A 20,613-nucleotide genomic window follows, 5' to 3' on the forward strand; every position below is an offset into this window, starting at 1 on the left:
TAAACAAATTGTATTTAATAAGCTTAGTATTTTCAGTACACTGAAAGATGACTCAAAATGAAACTATGAATGTGTTCCCCAAAAGATTTTTGAGTATTCACTTATAAAAGGGAACTCTCATCATCCCCTGCTGACAGGGTCAGCCTACTTTTTGAGGGCCTCAATTCCAGCAATGTCTATAATCATTTATCCGTTACTGGCTACAGACCATGAGTTAGCTCATGACAGAGTTAAACCCAGAGAGAGACTGTTGGTTCCATAGAATACATTGTCTTTGTGTAAGCCAACAAAATGGGGGTTTTCTAGGATCAAAGTGGCCACTTCACATATAAGGACCAGGGGGAGAAAAGTGATGTTTATTTTCAGGATCTCGAGCTGTCACTGCCGTAAGACACAAACACAGTCTCATTCCTGGGGTATCTAACTGTATTATTGTTCTGCCAACAATTCATCTTGGGGATGCTATTTTAAATTTGAATGTTACAGTCTAAGATGCTGGAAAAAAAAAAAGAAACAGTCACATAAAAAAAATTAAAAAAAGTATAATTGCTAGCTTTAACTTCTTATTGGATAACTCTTACATCTTAATTTAACCCATTTCCATTAATCTGTATATCGCCACATGGCAGTGACTTACCTGGTAAAGTTCCCAGCGTCTGTCTCTGGCCAGCAGCTCCATGGCTTCTCCCTGGCTTTGCCATTCTTTTTTCCAGCATTCAGTTTAGTTTTCCCTGCCTAGCTCTGCTCCCCTATAGCTTTGCTATAAGCCCAAAGCAGTTCCTTTATTAACTAATGATATTTATAGCACAAGAGGGGAATCCCACATCAGATGTTGGCTTTGTTTCTATAGACTTTTTAATAGCCAGATATTCCTTAAAGCTGTTGAGCTCAATAAATGATGAACTTTAATAAAAGGTTGGGAAAGACAGAGACATCACTAGAAATTGTAATGTGACTAGTGAGAAAGGTAACATAGGGAGAGAAGGTGCTAGCAGCTTCTAGGCAGAATGGAAAATGCTCAGGGCCTTAGAATGGAAAGTTTTTACTAAGAGTAATAATAATTCAAATCTGCTTTCTGAGCTGTGTGGTCTATGACTCGATTTGTCTCCAAACTATAAAGTATAAAGTACCACGGCAGTATTTTTTAATGAAAGATTTTATTTGACAATGAAAAGTGTTAAAGGCAGCATGAAGAAGGAACATTTGATCAAAGTCACTGTGCAATATAAAGTGTGAAACAGAAGAATATGTCTCTACACTGATTGATTCTTTTAGACATTTTTAAGTCTTAACTTAAAAAGGTTTCATGCAAGTGTATATTGTATGTGGAGCACATTCAGTGCACAGCACCCTACTGTTCTTTTTGGCCCTTTTTCGTTTTTTAGATGTCCTTTTCTGCACTTAGAGAGTTTTATGTCTATTTTCACATCATGTATACATAGATAAGTTTATGTATCTGTTTAAAGCATAGGGATCCCAAGTGAGAGAAAATAGACAGTATTTGTCTTTCTGAGACGAATAGGATTGAGCCCAATTGCACACATTTTCCTGCAAAAGACATAACTATTCTTTTTTGACTGTAAAAATTGTATTATACGTGTTCTGCATATTCTGTATCTGTTCCTCTGTTTGGTTTCATCACTTAGTGGCTAGTGTGGCTATAACCTTTGATGTGCTGGTGTCTCTGTGATATGTTGACTTGGACTCAGAGGTGATGTAGCTTTATTTTTTTTCTTCTTGTGTATTCCCATATCTAAGACTTTTAAGTATTACACTTTGTGAGAGTTGGAAAGGCAGCCATACTTGTCTTGTTCTTGAGTTTAGTGAGAATGCTTGAGCTTTCCCTGATAAGTAAACTGTTGAACTGAAGTCTACCATCCAGTCTTTACCATATTGAGGTCAGTTTCTCATAGTCTCCTCCTGTCTTTCCTATGAAGCGATGCTAGGGTAGAAAGAAGCCTTTCCTACATCTGTTGAGATGATCATGTGATTTCTGTCCTTATACACATTTATGTGATATAATTCCTTGAACTTATACATGTTGTGCCATCCCTACATCTATGGATAAAGCCAACTTAATCAGGGTAAATAATCTTTTAAATATGAACTCAGATTCTTTCTGCAAATATTTTATTAAGAATTTTCGCATTTATGTTCATCAGGGAACTCAGTCTTTAAGTTTCTTTTCTGTGTAGCTTGTCTGGTTTTGGTATCAGGATAATGCTGGCTTCATAAAACAAGAGTTTTATAACATTCCTTCCTGTCTGTTCTGTGGAGTAATTTCATAAGCATTGCTGTTAGCTTTTGCTTTTTAATTTTTTTCAAATAACAACCCTGCCCATAAGTTGCTAAGGTTCTATACTCCCAATACTCAAAACTTTCCTGTCTCTCTGTACCCAGTTACAACACTGTACAGATCTCCTATCTCCTATGCCAGTAGACACTTTTCTATCTATAATACAATCATTTCTTAATTGTGTTTATGATTGTTGCCTCCTAGAAACATACCTCATCATCAAAGGTACATGTAACTTTAGGAGGAAAAAAAAAGAAAAGGAATTCCAAACCAATGGAATTAGAAATACAAAACTGTTGCTGTTCTCATATCTGAAAAAAAATGGGCTTTGACCTGGTATCTTGTCAAAGGGTCACTTCTTACTGACCAAAGATATTACAATTTTAGACATGTATGTACTGAACATGGATGCATGAAATTTTACAAAACACAATTCTCTGAAGAGTCATAGATTAATCCCCAAACATACAATTACTTTGTTGCTACTTCATAATTGTAATTTTGTTACTGCTATGAATCATAACATATTTTGTAAATGCAGGATATCTTTTGTGTGACCCCTATGGGGGTTGCAACCCACAAGGTTAGAACCACTGATCAAAATCAATTGAGCAAAGTTCCTCTGAACTTACAGAGACAGAGGCAGCAGGCACAGGACCTGCAGGGGTCTGCACCAGCCGTCTGCATATATGTCATGGCTTCCAGGTTAGTGTCGTTACGGGACTCCTCAGTAAGTGAACAAGTAGGTTCTTGTGCCTCTCTTAGGCTCTTTTTCTTATGTTGGTTTGTCATATCCAACTCTGATATGATGGTTCTTGTTTTATATTATATTTTATTTTGTTATGTTTTGTTGGTATCTCTTAGAAGCCTATTATTTTCTAAGGAGAGACAGAAAGGGAATGGATCCCAATGGGAGATGAGGTGGGGAGAAACTGGGAGGAGTAGAGATAGGGAGGGGACTCTGTAATTAGGATATATTATATAATATGTTGAAAACAATCTATTTTCAATGAAATGGAAAATATAAAATGTTTGCCTTGCCTTTAGCATAACATTTGTCTCCTTCTTTGCCCATGACCTGCAGATTTAAACTTTTTGTAGTGTCCTATAGGCCTTGTGTGTTCTATTACACATTTAAATATATTTATCTTTCTCAGTGTCTCTGAATTTCCCAGATTCCCTACCTGTCTTCAAGCACTGATACTCTGTCTTTCCTTGACCCATTCTGTTACCCAGACTTTCCATGGAGCTTTAGGTTTGGCAGGTTGAGTTTTCATTTTCCGTGTTCTTTCTCTTTTGTATTTCATATTCCTGGACTTCACTTTCATGTACTGTACTGGCCTCCTTCTTTCAGTTAAATGTCTGTTTGTATACTTTGAGGATTTGTGTTCTCTCTCATTTCTTCTGACATATTTAGAATCATTCTTTTGAATTCGTTGTGATTTTTCCTAATTTAGCTCCATTGAAGCCATTAATGCAGAGTTAGTGACTTTTGGAGGAGTCACATTACCATGGTCGTTCATGTTTCTTTTGATCTTTGTTTTGAGGCTTATATATAAGATTGGGTGATTGGTTGCGATCTTTTTTCAATCATCTTATTTTTCATCAGAAGTGTCGATGGTCAAGAGGGATGAGGTTATAGAAGAATTAAGATGTTGGTTTCCTCTGCTGGACTGGTATCCAGGATGCCAGCCTTGCTCCTCAGCTCTCCCTTGAGAACAGAATAGGTCTACAAAAAACAGTCTCTATTAAAAGGCAGACTCACTATGAATGTACGGTAATAGTCAAATAAAAAGCAATTATGCTTTAAGCACCAATTGTTTTAAGAAGTGAATAAACACTGATAGTACTATGTGTGCTGATGCACTGGTTGCAATGCATAAAAGTAGGAAATAAAAAAAGCAGCCAAACATTAATGATTTGTATTAGGCACAATGAAAAGAGAAGAGAAGGAAAACATACATAGACCGGAGAATAGAAGGGATGGGGAGGAATTGAAGCCATTTGGGTAAAGAAAGAATGAAAAGAAAGGGAAAGACATGCAACCATATAACCTAAAACAATGAAACAGAAGCTGACCCTTTTGTCTAAGATTTTATACTCCCAATACTCAAAACTTTCATGTGTCTTTCTGTACCCATTTACAAGACTGTACAGGTCTTCTGTCTCCTATGTCAGTAGACTTTCCTATCTATAATGTAATTATTACTTAATTGTGTTTATAATTGTTGCCTCCTAGACACATACCTCATCATCAAAGGTACATGCAACTTTAGGAAGAAATACAGAAGAGAAATTTCAAACCAATGGAACTAGAAACACAAAACTGTTGCTGTTCTCATATCTGGAAAAAAAATGGACTTTGACCCCATATCTTGTCAAAGGGTCACTTCTTACTGACTAAAGATATTACAATTTTAGACATGCATGAACAAGGAAAGGATGAGGAACGAGGAAAAGACCCAGAGAGAGAACAAGAACAGAGCAGGCCAGAGTTGGCCTGGTGAATTACACTGGGTGCTAAGTAAAGGAGGAGTAAATGTGAGAAGGTCTAGATGGGGGATGGGTGCGTAAATGCAAGCCTGGCCTGATTTCTGCTTCCAGCCTCCTGAGCTGCCAGTTGTCTGTCGTACCTCTCAGCCTCCCTTTAGTGTGTCTGTGATGCTGATCATGCCCCTGAGTCCACTTGCTATCCTCAACCAGGCCTACCTCCAGAAGATCAGACACAGATACTGAGCCTTCATGGATGGAACCAAAGATGCTGGTTACAATGATGGGCGGTCCTTCAGGAGACCACTAGCAAATTCTACACTCACGCCCTTGTAGCTGTATGGAGGTTGGGCCATATATGCTGGTCCTGTCTTCCTTAGTTGTATTGCAAATGTTGGCTCTGGCCCTGTGCTAGCCGTCTTCATGTCCCTGAGAGCAGGTGAGCTCTCAGCTCATGTTCCCCACAGATTCTAGCTCTCGTCAGCTTTCTTCTCTGCTGACTCCTGCACAGTGCTTCTGACGAGCTTCTTCTTTGGCAGCTAGAGCTGTTCTGCTGGCTGGCTTTCCCTGTGTGGACTTGGGACACTTCTTTTGAACTTCCTGGGAGTGTAGTTTTCCAGAGGGTCTCAGGCCACCAAGGAGCTGACTCAGCAGGGGCTTCTTTGCAAAGACATCCAGTGACTGCTCTGGTCAAGTGCCAAGAGACAGGATTTTCCTGGTGGCTTTTTCTCCCTCTGCCAGAGGTTTGGCTCTCTCCTCTTTTCTGACCTTTAAAATGTTACTGAAAGCACAGTGCTGATTTTCTGATCCCCTCTGCTCCTCCATCCTAAGAGCGGGGCACCCCCCAAACTGAACCAGACCTTTCCACTATGTAAAGCCCCCTTTTGCACGTGTGTTTGACGCTGGAGGCATTCACTATTTTCCGACAGCTGTCATCCAGCTTTCTTCAGTGTGTTCCCTGAGCGTTTGACTGATCATGCCTGCATGTTGTCAGCCTTCTCCTGACTCCTCTTCTTCAGGTTTCATAAACACACAGCAGAAAGCAGTGAGATGCCAGCTGGGAGAGTTTCAGCATTTTTTTTTATAACCGCGATACCCTCTTGAGATTGGGGTCTGAGTTGCATTCCTCCGTTTTCTCAAATGGGGTCTTCACACTGTGTACGAGATACTAGGAGCCTATTGGTGGCTCTTACTGGATCTCAAGATCCAGCAAAGAGAATATTTTGATGCCTAACAAGTTTTCATTGAAAGTGCTGAATACTGCAGAACATGACCAGAAGGCATACTTTGCAAGATACAAAACCAGTCCTGACACTTGTCCACTCTGATAGTTGATAGGTTCATTGGATTGCCTCCACTGGCAAGTTCATATTCTTTTGATGCCAGCTTCCTATCAACCAGAACCTTGAACATATAGAAGAGATTTTTCCAACTTGTGATTCACCTATTTCCTTAATCAGAAACATAAAAAAAGCTTACTAAATCTGCCATACATGGTGCTACATGATGATAATATGCCTGATACTAATCTGACATCAAAATGTACAAATTTGAGATGTGCCTGTTATCTAGTGTTCCCCAATTAGCATCCCTGACTATTCAATGAGAATGAGCCAAAACATGTCCCTCAGGAAACTAAGACGGTGTGAGGAACTTTCCTATTGCCCAGGTGATGTGAATGTTATCTTGGGTTGGAAATTTCCAATGAGTGAGACTGAAAAGTGTAGGGGATACATTTACATCACAAGTAAAACTGTCACTCATCAGAGAGTCAAGTACGAAGACCGTGTGCAATTCAATCATATAAAGTTTACCAGTGTTGGGGGACTAATTTAGGTTCAACTCTTCAGATTCCCCTCTTCTTGAGATAAACAATATAGAGGTTGACTCAGCTATTCAATCTGTGATTGAAGATGGATTTCTGAGAACAGTAGCCCACAATATGACCATATTAGCCTTTTATGCCCTGGTGGTGTCAATTGGCACACTACGGACTTTGCAAAGAGAGAAACGAAGACTGAGCTATCTCTGGGGTGAATTGATTCTGGGAGATCCACATTGAGTGATGTAGTTCTCATGTGATGCGTATGCTTATTTTTATTTAGAAAGTTCTCAACGATTTAGTCACAAAACAGAGTGTCATGAAATACCATGGGTAGTTTCTGTTAGAATAAAAAAAAATCTAGAGTATGCTGTATTTTTTGAAAACAGGCATTATGCATGCATACACATGTACAAATAAATTCACATGCTTGTCTACTTGTATGTCTGTGTGCTGGGCTAAAAAATAATCTGCTGTTTAAGTAATGCCTGAAAGCTGCTGCTCAGAGAACTGACTTTGGCAGGGGCCCTGTGTGAACGCTGGTTAGGGTGCTTCCCTACCTGGGCTTACCCATATGCAGAATTCAGTCTTCCTTACCATGGGATGACTATGTTTGGAGTGAGAGGAATGTTGGATGACAGTATCATAAAACACACACGTGTCTGTGTATGTGTGGGTGTGTGCTTCTCTTTTTGACATTTCGAATCATACTGTAAGTTTCATAAATAAGATTTCAAATCTTTCTGCCTTGTGTATGTAGAGTGAATGTTTGAAACAAGCTTCCCAGGCATCGATGCAGAAGCATTCGTCCTCCAGAACTCTGTTCTCCCCGTCTAGATTGAATCTACCGAGGACCTCAGGAGAATATAGCATCATTGTCACCATCCTTTAAGTTCTTATGAACCTCAACAACCTTTTGGTTTTGTTAGTAATTTCCTTACAGTCAAGATTTTATTTGATGACTAGGAGCAATTTTTCTTTCCTTTTTTTTAAATTTATTTATTTATTAAAGATTTCTGTCTCTTCCCCGCCACCGCCTCCCATTTCCCTCCCCCTCCCCCCAATTAAGTCCCCCCCTCCTCAGCCCGAAGAGCAATCAGGGTTCCCTGACCTATGAGAAGTCCAAGGACCGCCCACCTCCATCCAGGTTTAGTAAGGTGAACATCCAAACTGCCTAGGCTCCCACAAAGCCAGTACATGCAGTAGGATCAAAAACCTATTGCCATTGTTCTTGAGTTCTCAGTAGTCCTCATTGTCTGCTATGTTCAGCAAGTCCGGTTTTATCCCAGGCTTTTTCAGACCCAGGCCAGCTGGCCTTGGTGAGTTCCCAATAGAACATCCCCATTGTCTCAGTGTGTGGGTGTACCCCTCTCGGTCCTGAGTTCCTTGCTTGTGCTCCCTCTCCTTCTGCTCCTGATTTGGACCTTGAGATTTCTGTCCGGTGCTCCAATGTGGGTCTCTGACTCTGTCTAGGAGCAATTTTTCAAGTCGCAGCCTTAAGTTTCAAAAAGCTAAACTTTCAGTAAAGCTATTAGAGAGATCAGCTATCAGTTTTACTCAGGCATAAAAATTTAAATTTTCAGCAAAATAGAAAACTCTAAGCAGTAAAAATACTAAATGAAGTATAAAAATAAAATATAATATTTATGAAAAATATTCTGATATTTCTTAATTTATCCATAGCTAAACCATTTATATATGGCTCTTAATCTCTAGTTGGATTGAGAAATAGTTGACTCTTATAATATAGAAACAGATCTGTTCAGAGGTAAGTGTTAATCTTTATGATTCAAACCAATTTGATATTAGAAGGTTTCTAACTAGTCCCTCTATGGCCCATACTATTTATTTCAGTAGCTGTTGATCCTTTCTCCTTACACCTAGGTTGTTAGGGAAGCCCCAATTCAGTGTGTCATTTATTCAGTGCCCCAATAATGTAGTGTAGTAACCACGATATTTCACTGAAATATGAGGTAAAGGTAAGGCATGGTAAGGCAGGTCTGAGGGACTTGGGTGGGCTTGAGCCCCCATCTGGGTAGACAAGTGTTGGCTGATCTAAATTGGATCGATCTATTTTTATGTAGGCAATGCACGTCTGCTCCATTTTCTCCCAATACTCCAATGAACTGTACTAGATGAATTTCCCAGGATTTCCTGGGCTCCTGCTATCCAAACTAAGAGTCTCTGGGAGAGAAAAGGGATGCACAAAAAGCATGAGATGTAGGAGAGACGGAGTGCTGGGACCACCATAGCAGTCTATCATAAACGGGCATCTGTGGCTTTCTTATTTGTTTTCTGTGGGATGAAGTCATTACCGGGTTCTTTCCCAATTCTCCATTCCAAATGTAAGCATCTTAATTCAACTCACTAGCCTTGCAATTTGGGAAAGAGCCGAAGATACATTTTTTTTTCTCTTCATAGAGGTCAACCAGATGAGTGAGGAGTGGCAGGAATTTAATGGACAGCATTCAAATCCAGGCCAAATAAATCTAAGTAATTCACCTTCTGAATTCAAAGGCTGGGCTGATTTTCTAGCCCTGGCCACGTGAACTCTTAGGTAATTTTCAAGTCTGAATTTTCTAGGTCTATCAAATACTAATTATTTGACTTCCAGCATGATAAAACTATAAATGGAGTTAGACTTCTCAGATTTTATGGTGTAGATGGCAGCCTCGGTTTTTGGAGTCAGTTGTATCCTCTGACATACTGAAAACTTGCAAAAAGCCTTCTTTAACCTGAGCAGAGAATATTCCAAGTGCTCATTTGATGACTCTATGGAAAGGGGTGTCGGTGGAGGCTAGGCAGTGTGAAAATAAAGCTTTCAACCAACTAGCAGAGCCAGGTCCCAGAAGACACTGACTGAGCACAATCCTTCCCTGGCTTCTTCTCGTTCTTTTTCTAGATAGGGCTGTATTTGCCTAACATGCGATATTGGAGCTGTTGTAGTTGCTTCTGCTTGCAACCTTCATTTGGCCCTACAACCTTTGCTGATTCTGTAAGATGAGATACAGTTTCACTGAGTAACACGGATAATGTAGCTATTGCTTATCTTACATCACCAAGTGAAATATAAGATTTTTTTTTTTATTTTTCACTTGTACTTGGTGGTGGTACTTTATTTTATCTCCAGTAGATTACATAATTAGCCAACTGCCTTGGAAACCTGCCTCTTCTCCATCCAGTTCCTCACCTTCTCGCAAACTGTGCCCAAATGTTTATAGCGAATTCTTCTTCCTACCTTCTCTTTTAAATTTGATAGTGCATGCCATCTCTGAGGACTCCAGATTTGTCTTCAGTCAGTTCCCTTAGCTTTGCCCATAAGGAGTTCCAGATGCCTCAGGCATTTAATACCGTGAGTAACATCATCTGTACCACTGTGGTTGGTCCATGCCAAGTCCGAGGTCAAGAGGGAAACTGCAGCTCATTTGAGATGGCGATGAGTCAAAGAGCTGCATGTTCTGAAGAACAAAGTTAAACTTTGAGCAGTTAGCTTAAAAAGATGTAAACACCTTATGAGAGCTCTTTTTATTTTTTGAAAAGCTAAATCAACCTAACAAATTGATTAATCTATGGTCAATTCTATATATCAATCAGCACATTAAGAATATGAATATTCATTAAAATACTGGTTGAATAATGTACTTGAGTGAGATAGATAGATGACAGTAGATAGATAGACAGACAGAGAGACAGACAGATGGATAGATAGATATAGATAAATGATAAAAATATGTACTTATAAAGAATGATGGTATTTTTCAAAAGCTAATACATTTTGAATTGAATATTTGAGTTAGACAAAATTATCAGATGAGCGAGAGATAAAAATCATCACTACATTATGCAGAGTGCCTAAAAACGATTAAGGTTATTGTATTATTCCAAAAAGATGTGCTGCCAGAATGATGTCAACATAAACACAGAAAAATTAAGATAAATAGCTTCAAGGAGTCTTATTCCATAGGAATGGGGAAGATTATTTGAAACCCCCTTTTATAGCAATAATACTAGGGAAAGCAAGCTAAAGTCTTTGAATTTGCCAACACAGATTTTCCCCCATGAAAATATTGATACTTACATAAATTTAGAATTTAGTTGGCAAGCAGTTTCTGCATTGTATAAATACCCAAATAAAATGTTTCAATGATAAGATTTGGCTTCTTAAATGCATACTTATTGTCCTTTTAATGACATTTTATCTTCATCATCCAATTAAAGATCTTGAGTTTCATTTTATTATTTTAAAGCATGTAGCTCCAGTGAACTTTGAAACAGGAACTAGGTGCCTTTCTTCATCTAATGTTGTATGTGGTGAGCATTATTTTTCTTAAAAACATTTTAGTTTTTGTTTAAAGAAAGATATCCAAGTTCAGAATAGGTCTGAGTCTGCGTGCCATTCATATAAGGTGGTCTTTTCATTCTGTGACAGGAGATTGCTCATGAGGACATATGTTTAAGAGGTTTGAGGTTGCCTTCCTCTTACTTTTTTGGGTCAATGCCTAGTCTAAGCGTATTACCAGGACTTCAGATATTCCAGGCTATATATCTTAGGAGTGTATTGTTCCAAGATATGATCTCCTTTCAGGATAGGCATGCATAAAGGGTAATGACTGAATGTTTAGGACCAATTTATGGTTTATCCCATAAACCAGTTTGTTGGAATGAGAGACGATTGAGAAATGTGCTTGGTTTAAACCTTTACTTGTTATTTTGAGAATTTGTAACTCTTTATAATATGCTTCCCCTCCCCCTTTGTATGTAAGAATTCCTTATTTGGTTTGTTCAATAGCCCCTGTAAAGTTTTATTTCCTCTCAATTTTAATTCATTCATCCAATATTTATCACACTCTCACTATGTCAGGTAAATTACTAGGTACAAATAGAGTGAGAATTCGCAGAGAAAAAGAGTCAGCCTCTAGAAATGAACCAGTTACGATCTTATCATTGCGTTTACAGTGATTGTAGTTGGAAGTATTTTAAGAAGAGGATTTCTCCCAATTTTGTGAATAGTAAACTTGATAGGCATTTGCTTTTATACGTGTTGGTTTTTTTATCCTGCATCATTTTCTACACTATCTACATTAACTAGGAAATTCTTTTATTTTCCTAATTTCTTTTTAAGCAGTATTCTACTTTTTTTGTTCCACTGTTAACAAACAGCAGATACTTCAGTGTTTCATAGTTTGCTTTTAATTTACATACATGATTTTACAATGTACGTTCATGTTCTTAATCTGTAGTTCAAGAAGAAATAAGAAAACAACAGTATACTGAATTAAATCTTGTACTGTAAAACAAAGGTCAGTTCAAGCAATTGTGCCTTTGCAGTGTAGAGCAGATAACTCAGGTTTGAACCTAGACTGAGCTAAACAAAGTCTTGCAGTTACCCCCACCACACATATTACACATACATACTACCCACACAATACACACTACCCCCACACACATACGTATGCACTACCTCTTTGATACTACTAATCTTCTTTAAACTCTAGTAAGAAAGCTTAATGTCACTCTTTCCCTTAGTATCCTTAACCACATAAAACAGTACTCTTGAGTACTGAAAACAGCCTGGTATTGGCATAAAAACAGACAGGAGGACCAATGGAATCGAATAGAAGACCGGATATCAATCCACACACCTATGAACACCTGATTTTTGACAAAGAAGCAAAAAGTATAAAATGGCAAAAAACATATTTAACAAATGGCATAACTGGATATCAAAATGTCGAAGAATGAAAATACATCCATATCTATTGCCATGCACAAAACTTAAGTCAAAGTGGATCAAAGACCTCAACATAAAACCAACCACACTGAACCTCACAGAAAATAAAGTGGGCAGTATACTTGAATGCATTGGCATGGGAGACCACTTCCTAAATATAACCCCAGCAGCACAGACACTGAGAGAAACAATAAATGGGACCTCCTGAGACTGAAAAGCTTCTGTAAAGCAAAGAACACGGTCAACAAGACAAAATGTCAGCCTACAGAATGGGAAAAGATCTTCACTAACCCCACATCAGACAGAGGTTTGATCTCCAAAATATACACAGAATTCAAGAAATTGGTAATCAAAAAAATAATCCAATTTAAAAATGGAGTACAGATCTAAGCAGAGAACTCTCAACAGAGGAACCTAAAATGGCTGAAAGACACTTAAGAAAATGTTCACCATTCTTAGTCATCAGAGAAATGCAAATCAAAACAACTCTGAGATTCCATCTTATACCTGTAAGAATGGCTAAGATCAAAAACACTGATGACAACTCATGCTGGAGAGGTTGTGGTGAAAAGGGAACACTTCTGCATTGCTGGTGGGAGTGCAAACTGGTACAGCCACTTTGGATATCAGTATGCAATTTTTCAGAAAATTAGGAAACTACCTACCTCGAGATCCCGTAATACTACTTTTGGGTATATATCCAAAGGATGCTCTATCATACCACAAGGACATGTGGTCAACTATGTTCATAGCAGCATTATTTGTCATAGTCAGAATCTGGAAACATTCCACTCATCTGAAGAATGGATAAGGAAACTGTGCTACATTTATACAGTGTAATACTACACAGCAGAAAAAAAAATAATGACATCTTAAAATTTGCGGACAAATCGATAGATCTAGAAAACATCATATTGAGTGAGGTAACCCAGACCCAGAAAGACAAATATCACATGTACTCACTCATAAGTGGGTTTTAGACATAAATGAAAGAAAACACAGCCTACAATTCACAATCCCAGAGAACCTAGACAACAAAGAGGACCCCAAGAGGGACATACATGGATCTAATCTACATGGGAAGTAGAAAAAGACAAGATCTCCTGAGTAAATTGGGAGCATAGAGACCTTGGGAAAGGGTTGAAGGGGAAGGGAGAAGAGGGGAGGGAAGTGCAAAAAAACATATAGCTCAAAACAAGAAAACAATACAAAAAACATCTTAGCTACTATATGCAGTGCCGCAGTGTGCACAGAGAATACAGACACAGCACTTCAATATTGATTTTACTACTGATAGGCAAGTGTCTGGATAAAGGATTTGCAGACCATGTAGTATTTCTATTTTTAATATTTTGAGGGATTTACTTACTTTACTCCATATGGGACACTATTTTATACTCTTCCCATTCATGCGCAAGTGTTCCCTTTTCATGAACACCCACTTCTGCACTGTTGGTGAGAATGCAGATTTGTATACCCTCGATGGAAAACAGTATGGAGGTTTTAGTTTCCTCGGTTTACCCCTCCTGGGCCTGTGTCCAACAGCAGTAAAATCATGTCAAAGCTGTGCGTGCGTACCTTGCTCATCACAACTTAATTCATAATAACTAAGTTATAGAATCAGCATAGGTGCCTATCAATAGGTGAATAAAAGAAATTATATGTATGTATATAATTTTATCCATATGTGAATATATGCAATATATTGCAATGGAGTTTTATGCAGTCATAAAGAAGAATGAAATCACATCCTTTGTAAGAAAATGGACGCAACTGGAAACCATTATGTTAAGCAAAAAGAAAAAGACACAAAAAGAGATGTCATATGATTTTTTTCTCATATTAGTTGACTTTAGAAGACTCTGAAAGCAGAAGAGGGTAAAAGGGATTAAGTAGAAGTCAAAAGAAGAATGAGCAGGAAAGGGTAGTAGGGATACTTTTGGGGAGTTTTATCATGAAAGACTGAACAGTTTTTCTGCATCTGTTGATATTGCATGTGTCGCATGCCTTCTTTTGCTATCCTTCCCTAACTTTGCTTTAAACTCACAGAGAAAGCTTTGGAAAACACAAATATTTTGGCTTCTAAGGAGACCAATTCAATTAAAAAAAAAAACTCTGTGGAGGTAGTCCCTGCCATTAGGATTTTTTTAAGCTCTTTAAGTGGTATTTGATGTGTGTCTGGGTTAGAACTACATATCAAATTAAGAAAAAAAATGAAGTTTTGCCTTTAAATTTTGATAATAAAGAAGCAATTCTCTTCCTTTTGTGCTAAAATTCTTCACTCCATTTTCCAGAACGTGACCCTGTCTGCTATATGGAAGAGAGGCATGGATGTTAGCATATCATGATATGAGGGTGGTAAGGGTCTTGTGGTCCCAGTGGGTCACATGAATGATGTTTTTGGGTAGATGTACAATCAAGGTACAAAGCGGCAAATATACCAAGTGATTTTTTTAGATATTCTTTCAGTACATAGATTAAGCTTAGTAAAATGGTCCTTTAAGCCTCCAGATCATTAGTCATAATACAGCATATTTATAACCTCAGTACTTAAGAGGAGAATCAGAAATTCAAGATAGTACTTGCCTACATAGCTAGTTTGAGTGTAGCCTAGATTACATGACTCCCTGTTTTAAAACAGAACAACAGAAAAGCTGCTGATGCTATTGGTGATTGACTGGAGCAGGGTCTCAGGGGGTTATATGGTTTATATAAAATTTCTAAGGCATCATTTAACCTCTTATAGAGGATTTGAGTTTTTAGCTCTTCCCTTACATTCACCATTCACCCTATTGATTCCCTTTGACTGTATAGCTAAGAAAGGAAAGCACTTTCTGGATCTACTTAAATGGACTCTCAAAAATACAGTTGCCTGAATAAGACCAACAGAAAGCCACACCATTCCATGTACCCCCACCCTGAATAGAAGGGGATGCCCTCAAGATCCCACCCCTATTTGAAGAGCTACAAGAGGTTGAAGAAAAATCCATTTTCTTCAGAGGCAAATTCCCTGATCTGTTTCCCATGCCCAAGTAGTCAACCCTATATCTACACATATACAAGCAATACAAATTGGACACAGTAGGACATATATTATATGTTATAATAATAACTACAGAGGAACTCATACATAAATTTGAGAAAGTGTGGGGGACATTGGAAGAGTGTGAAGGGACAGATGGTCAATATGATAAAAATACATTGTATTCATGTATAAAATCCTCAAAATAAATATTTTAAAGAAGATAAAGTTATGAAACTGATTTGCTTAGTTTTAGTCACTGAGATAAATGAAAGATAAGTAGCTAGGCAGATAAAGGATGGATACATATATGGGGAGGGCTTAGATAGTAAGAGAAAAATAGGAATATCAGAATAATGTGCACTGGTGGGGGATGTTTTACCTAAGGGCAGGAAAGATAGCTGTGGAGCCCTAGGTGAGAGCAGATCCATGCATGATCATCACACCATTGCTCTCTCGGAGAGCTACAGAGCCAGGCTCCACCTTGGGTCTGGGATTGGACTCTCAGTCTGGGTAAAGCCTGAAAAAGGTTAGAGGATTAGAGTTCCCAAGTGGAAGTTCCATTACTTCTGAGACAGTTGTCATGCCGCTTTGTCATAAAACAATTGACTTCAAATCTTGGCTCCAGTCTTTTCTCTCTGTGTGACCCTCACTAGATAGGGTTCAGTGTGCTCACTCAAGATAAGCACTCCTCGCCTGGAACAATATAGGAATTCGGTAAATGTGTGTTGAAGGAATATTGAAGGTGACCTTCATCTTTAAGAATCAAAATCTGTGACCCTGAAAAAGAGACACCTTCATTCCAGATGTATTGCTACAGCCCGTTTTGCTGCTGGGTAGCTAAAGGGACAGAAACCTGAAGTTCTTACTGTATCAGCTAGGGCCTGACGTTTGCTGGGGAAGCGCTCTAGACACTAGCTACATTGACCAGCCCAGTAGAAATGACCAAAGGAAAACTACTGTAAATTGTCCAGGACCCCAATTTGTTAGATGTCTGTGGAATATGGAAAGCCTGAAGAATTTTTTCTCTGGCCAAAATATTTCATAAATTCTCAGCTCAAGTGTTATAGCTGGTGAGACTATTAGAGAAAGAACTAGATTTTCATAAGAAACATTTTCCTCATGGAGAAGATGGAGACTTTGGACATGTTGCTAAAACACGTTTGTTTTTATTTTTTATTCTCTTTTGGCTATCAAGCAAATATAAAAGCATCTGTAAACTTTAGGGCATGTGTGAATGTCCATCCTACAGGTGGGTGGCAGGCCAAAGGCAGCACTCTACCCCATCCCCGCCTCCCCAGTCCCCATCTCTCAAAGACGGCAAAAGCATTGGGTAAGAAGGCATCGTGGTGTCAGTACATTAAGACAGCCACAGAGGAGAGGGAGAGGTGATACCCTTGGGTAGCTACTTAGTTTCATTTTAACTTTCATCTCTAGCTGTTGAAGAAAGACTTTAATTAGGATTTGGTGTTCAAAAATCAGGACAAATGCAATGTTGCAAGTTCTGCCTGGCTTGAAATTATCTTCATGGTGTTTCCTTCACTATTCCTCTCCTCTCCCTTTCACCATTACATCACCTACCCTCCCTCTCTCCCTCTCTCCCTCCCTGATCTCATGAAATGCTTACAGAATCTCATGAAATGCTTACAGAATGCTAACAGTACAAGTGTCTTGCTAACACTGTGGCTCATAAAGCAGGCACATAGATCACCAAGAGACAAAATGAGATTTTCTGAAAATGGGCAATTGCCTGGGCAGGTGCAGAGCCATGTGCTCTAGTGCTTTGGAATTATGGTCACTAGGCCTCTTGTCCTGAAGTAAAGTCCAGGACACCTACAGTACCTGCCCTGCTATGGTATTTAACTAGAATCCTCAGGAATACTTAAAGCCATCTCCAGCAATAGCCCTCAACACCGGGCTGTGTCTACAAAGTGATAAGGACCAACTTCACAGAGTCTGGCGGTGTTTGTGAATGCGTGCTGGTTTGTTGCAGTGCACCCTTCCTTGAAGAACAGGACATATATGTAAAATCAAACTTGTTTGGGGAAACAACTTGGCTGTGATTTTTTTCTAACTGTGATTTAGAATGTACCAGACACTCATAATAGCAAATAAAACCATTTGAAACTCATACAACACACTCCAAACTTCAGCAAGGAAGATTCTTGCTTGTCTACAGCCCCCTAACTGTGTCTCAGGAATCTACCAAAAGTCCAGAAACTTTCTTAATTGTCTGGGGTTGAAAGGAGATCTCACAGCCATGGGGAGGGCCAATTTACAGTGCTTTTCCTCAACCTATTTAATTTCCATTTATATCTAATTTAGCCTCCACATTAGTTTTTAATCTCCCTCCATCCCTCCCTCCCGTCCTCCCCCTCCCTCTCTATACACAAAAGTCAGGGTCTCCAAGTTGGCAGTGCATTCAGTGTGTGCTTCTAACGGGAAGTTGTTATGGAGCAGAAGTGTTGAAATATAAAACTGAGGTTACAAAAATATGTAACAAATTCTTGTAACTCTGTTTCCTAATTTATGTTCCCACCAGCCCCTCCGTCAGTTTAAAACTGCTTTGAAAAGGCAGCTTTAAAGTGGAATTGACTTTTGACTCCTTGGGCCACTTTGGAGATTATGACAGGTTGTGATGCCTTGGTGTGACCCAGGGCTATCTGTCCCAGCCAGCTCACTGCATTGTTACAGCAGAGAACATTTTCAAAAGTTACATGCTTTAAGTTGTCATAATAGTTTGGCTTGTATAGATGTCAGGATAAAAGTGTCCTCCTCAATGCCGAGTTGTTTGGAAAATTGATGTATCATTTATGAAAGAGGCAGCAGAACACAGACAGCTGGTCCGTATGGGATGTCAGGACTTTTCAACCAAATGCTCACAGGATAAATGTGAGCATTTCATGTGCTTTTGAAAGTCCCCGAACACCAGGATCCCTATCTCCTCTTGGGACTTGTTTTGGTATGTGTATATGTTGCGCGTGCTTGCAGGCGGTGTGTATATGTGTTTGGATACATCTGTGTATAGGTGTGCATGCTTGGGTGTTTGTCTGTGGAGGTCAAAAGCCAGCATTGGTTTGTCTTCCTCTTTTGTTCAAGCCTAATTTTTAAGATCGAGTCTCTCGCTGTCACTGGACCTGCTGTTTACTGGTTTGTCTAGACTGGCTGGGCAGCAAACCTCCAGGAGCCATTAGTCTCCATGCTCTCGGTGTTTTACAGGCTCCCACTGCTGTCTCAAACTAGCACGTGGGTTCTGCCCATCCAAGGTCATGTCCTCATGCTTGTATAGCAAGCACTTGAACCGCTGGACTATCTGTTAGACCTGACATTTTTTTTTAAATTTATTTATTTATTAAAGATTTCTGCCTCCTCCCCGCCACCGCCTCCCATTTCCCTCCCCCTCCCCCAATTAAGTCCCCCCTCCCTCATCAGCCCGAAGAGCAATCAGGGTTCCCTGACCTGTGGGAAGTCCAAGGACCGCCCACCTCCATCCAGGTCTAGTAAGGTGAGCATCCAAACTGCCTAGGCTCCCCCAAAGCCAGTACGTGCAATAGGATCAAAAACCCATTGCCATTGATCTTGAGTTCTCAGTAGTCCCCATTGTCCACTATGTTCAGCAAGTCCGGTTTTATCCCATGCTTTTTCAAACCCAGGCCAGCTGGCCTTGGTGAGTTCCCAATAGAACATCCCCATTGTCTCAGTGTGTGGGTGCGCCCCTCGCGGTCCTGAGTTCCTTGCTCGTGCTCTCTCTCCTGCTCCTGATTTGGACCTTGAGATTTCTGTCCGGTGCTCCAATGTGGGTCTCTGTCTCTGTCTCCTTTCATCGCCTGATGAAGGTTAATATTCAGGAGGATGCCTATATGTTTTTCTTTGGGTTCACCTTCTTATTTAGCTTCTCTAGGATGGCGAATTATAGGCTCAATGTCCTTTATTTATGGCTAGAAACCAAATATGACATTTTAAAGTTACTTTTTTATTAGTGATTGTGTGCATTAGGGATGCATTATTTGCTGAATTTGAGTGGCTTTGAATCAAGTTTTCCCTCAAATGGGAGAGCAGCAGCCTTAAGTGCATCCACTTTAAACCTAGTTTAAGACAATGAGCCCCCAGAACTTGCGGATGTGTGGCCTGTCTCTTCAAGAGCTGAGTGGCTTGGTATCCCATGTTATCTCCTGAAAGGACCTGTTCTGGGGTCGTCCACATACACTGGGTTCCTGCAGGTGATCTCAGAGCAGTTGACTTGAGGGAGGGCCTAGCTCTTCTGCAGCCCTAGAGCTGACTAAGCTACCTGAATGGAGAGCCCCATGTGTGAATGAGCCCGTGTTGGGGATCACACTCTTCCCATCTTTGTCATCTCAGGTTGCTAAACTATGATCATTGACGCTAAGACAATTAAACCGGGAACTGGAGGAGTCTGAAGGTTTCTTGCATGTTAGAGAAAAAGTTGCCCAGAGTCCACACTAATATTATTATAGGAAAATTAAAGACTTATAACTCATAAAAATAGATTGTGATTAGGGTATTTTCCTTTCTTTGAGAGAAGAGCTTGAGTTAAGTAGCTAAAAGTGTGGTGCTGACAAAAACAAGTATGGGACTTCCTGGTTGGTCACTTTGGGGCTGTGATGTATTTGGTGTCTGTATTTGTTTGTATCATACTCGAGCCCATTTCTGAGCTCAGCTGGTTCAGTACTTACCGCAGCACGGTCTTCTTAAGTGTTTCCATTTGCACCAGGAGAGTGTGCTGCTGTGAACCCTGCTCACTGAAGCCCTAACTTCTCTCAGAAACTGTTCCGATCGAAGCTTCTGTTGGTTTTCATCCTGCAGGTGAAGTCTAATTCACCTAAATATGAAGGAACCCACTCAATTGTTATAGATTAACAACCTTCAAAAAAGGAAATGAGGGAGGGAGGGAGAGAGGGAAGGAGGGAAGGAGGGAAGGAGGAAGGAAAGAAAGACTACTTAATTCTACGATGAGGCTTTGTGTCTAGACAAATGCCTAGGATGAAGAAATTCATACTAGACAATAATTAAGTCTTGTGGTAGAAGAGTAACTTTGAGACTTAGGGAAAAAAATCTATATTTATCTATAATACTTTTGATTTTTAAAAAATGAGCATCTCGGCCTGGAGAGATGGCTCAGTGGTTAAGAGCATTGCCTGCTCTTCCAAAGGTCCTGAGTTCAATTCCCGACAACCACATGGTGGCTCACAACCATCTGTAATGAGGTCTGGTGCCCTCTTCTGGCCTGCAGA

General features: G+C 39.6%; 1 protein-coding gene across 2 annotated transcripts in view; it reads left to right on the forward strand.

Annotated features, from left to right (window-relative positions):
• The window catches only part of Adamtsl1 (ADAMTS like 1), a 387,047-nt gene that overhangs the window by 31,783 nt on the left and 334,651 nt on the right, over positions 1-20,613 (forward strand). The window lies entirely within an intron of this gene.

Source organism: Microtus ochrogaster, chromosome 10 (assembly GCF_000317375.1).
Source record: "Microtus ochrogaster isolate Prairie Vole_2 chromosome 10, MicOch1.0, whole genome shotgun sequence".
NCBI classification, from domain to species: domain Eukaryota; kingdom Metazoa; phylum Chordata; class Mammalia; order Rodentia; family Cricetidae; genus Microtus; species Microtus ochrogaster.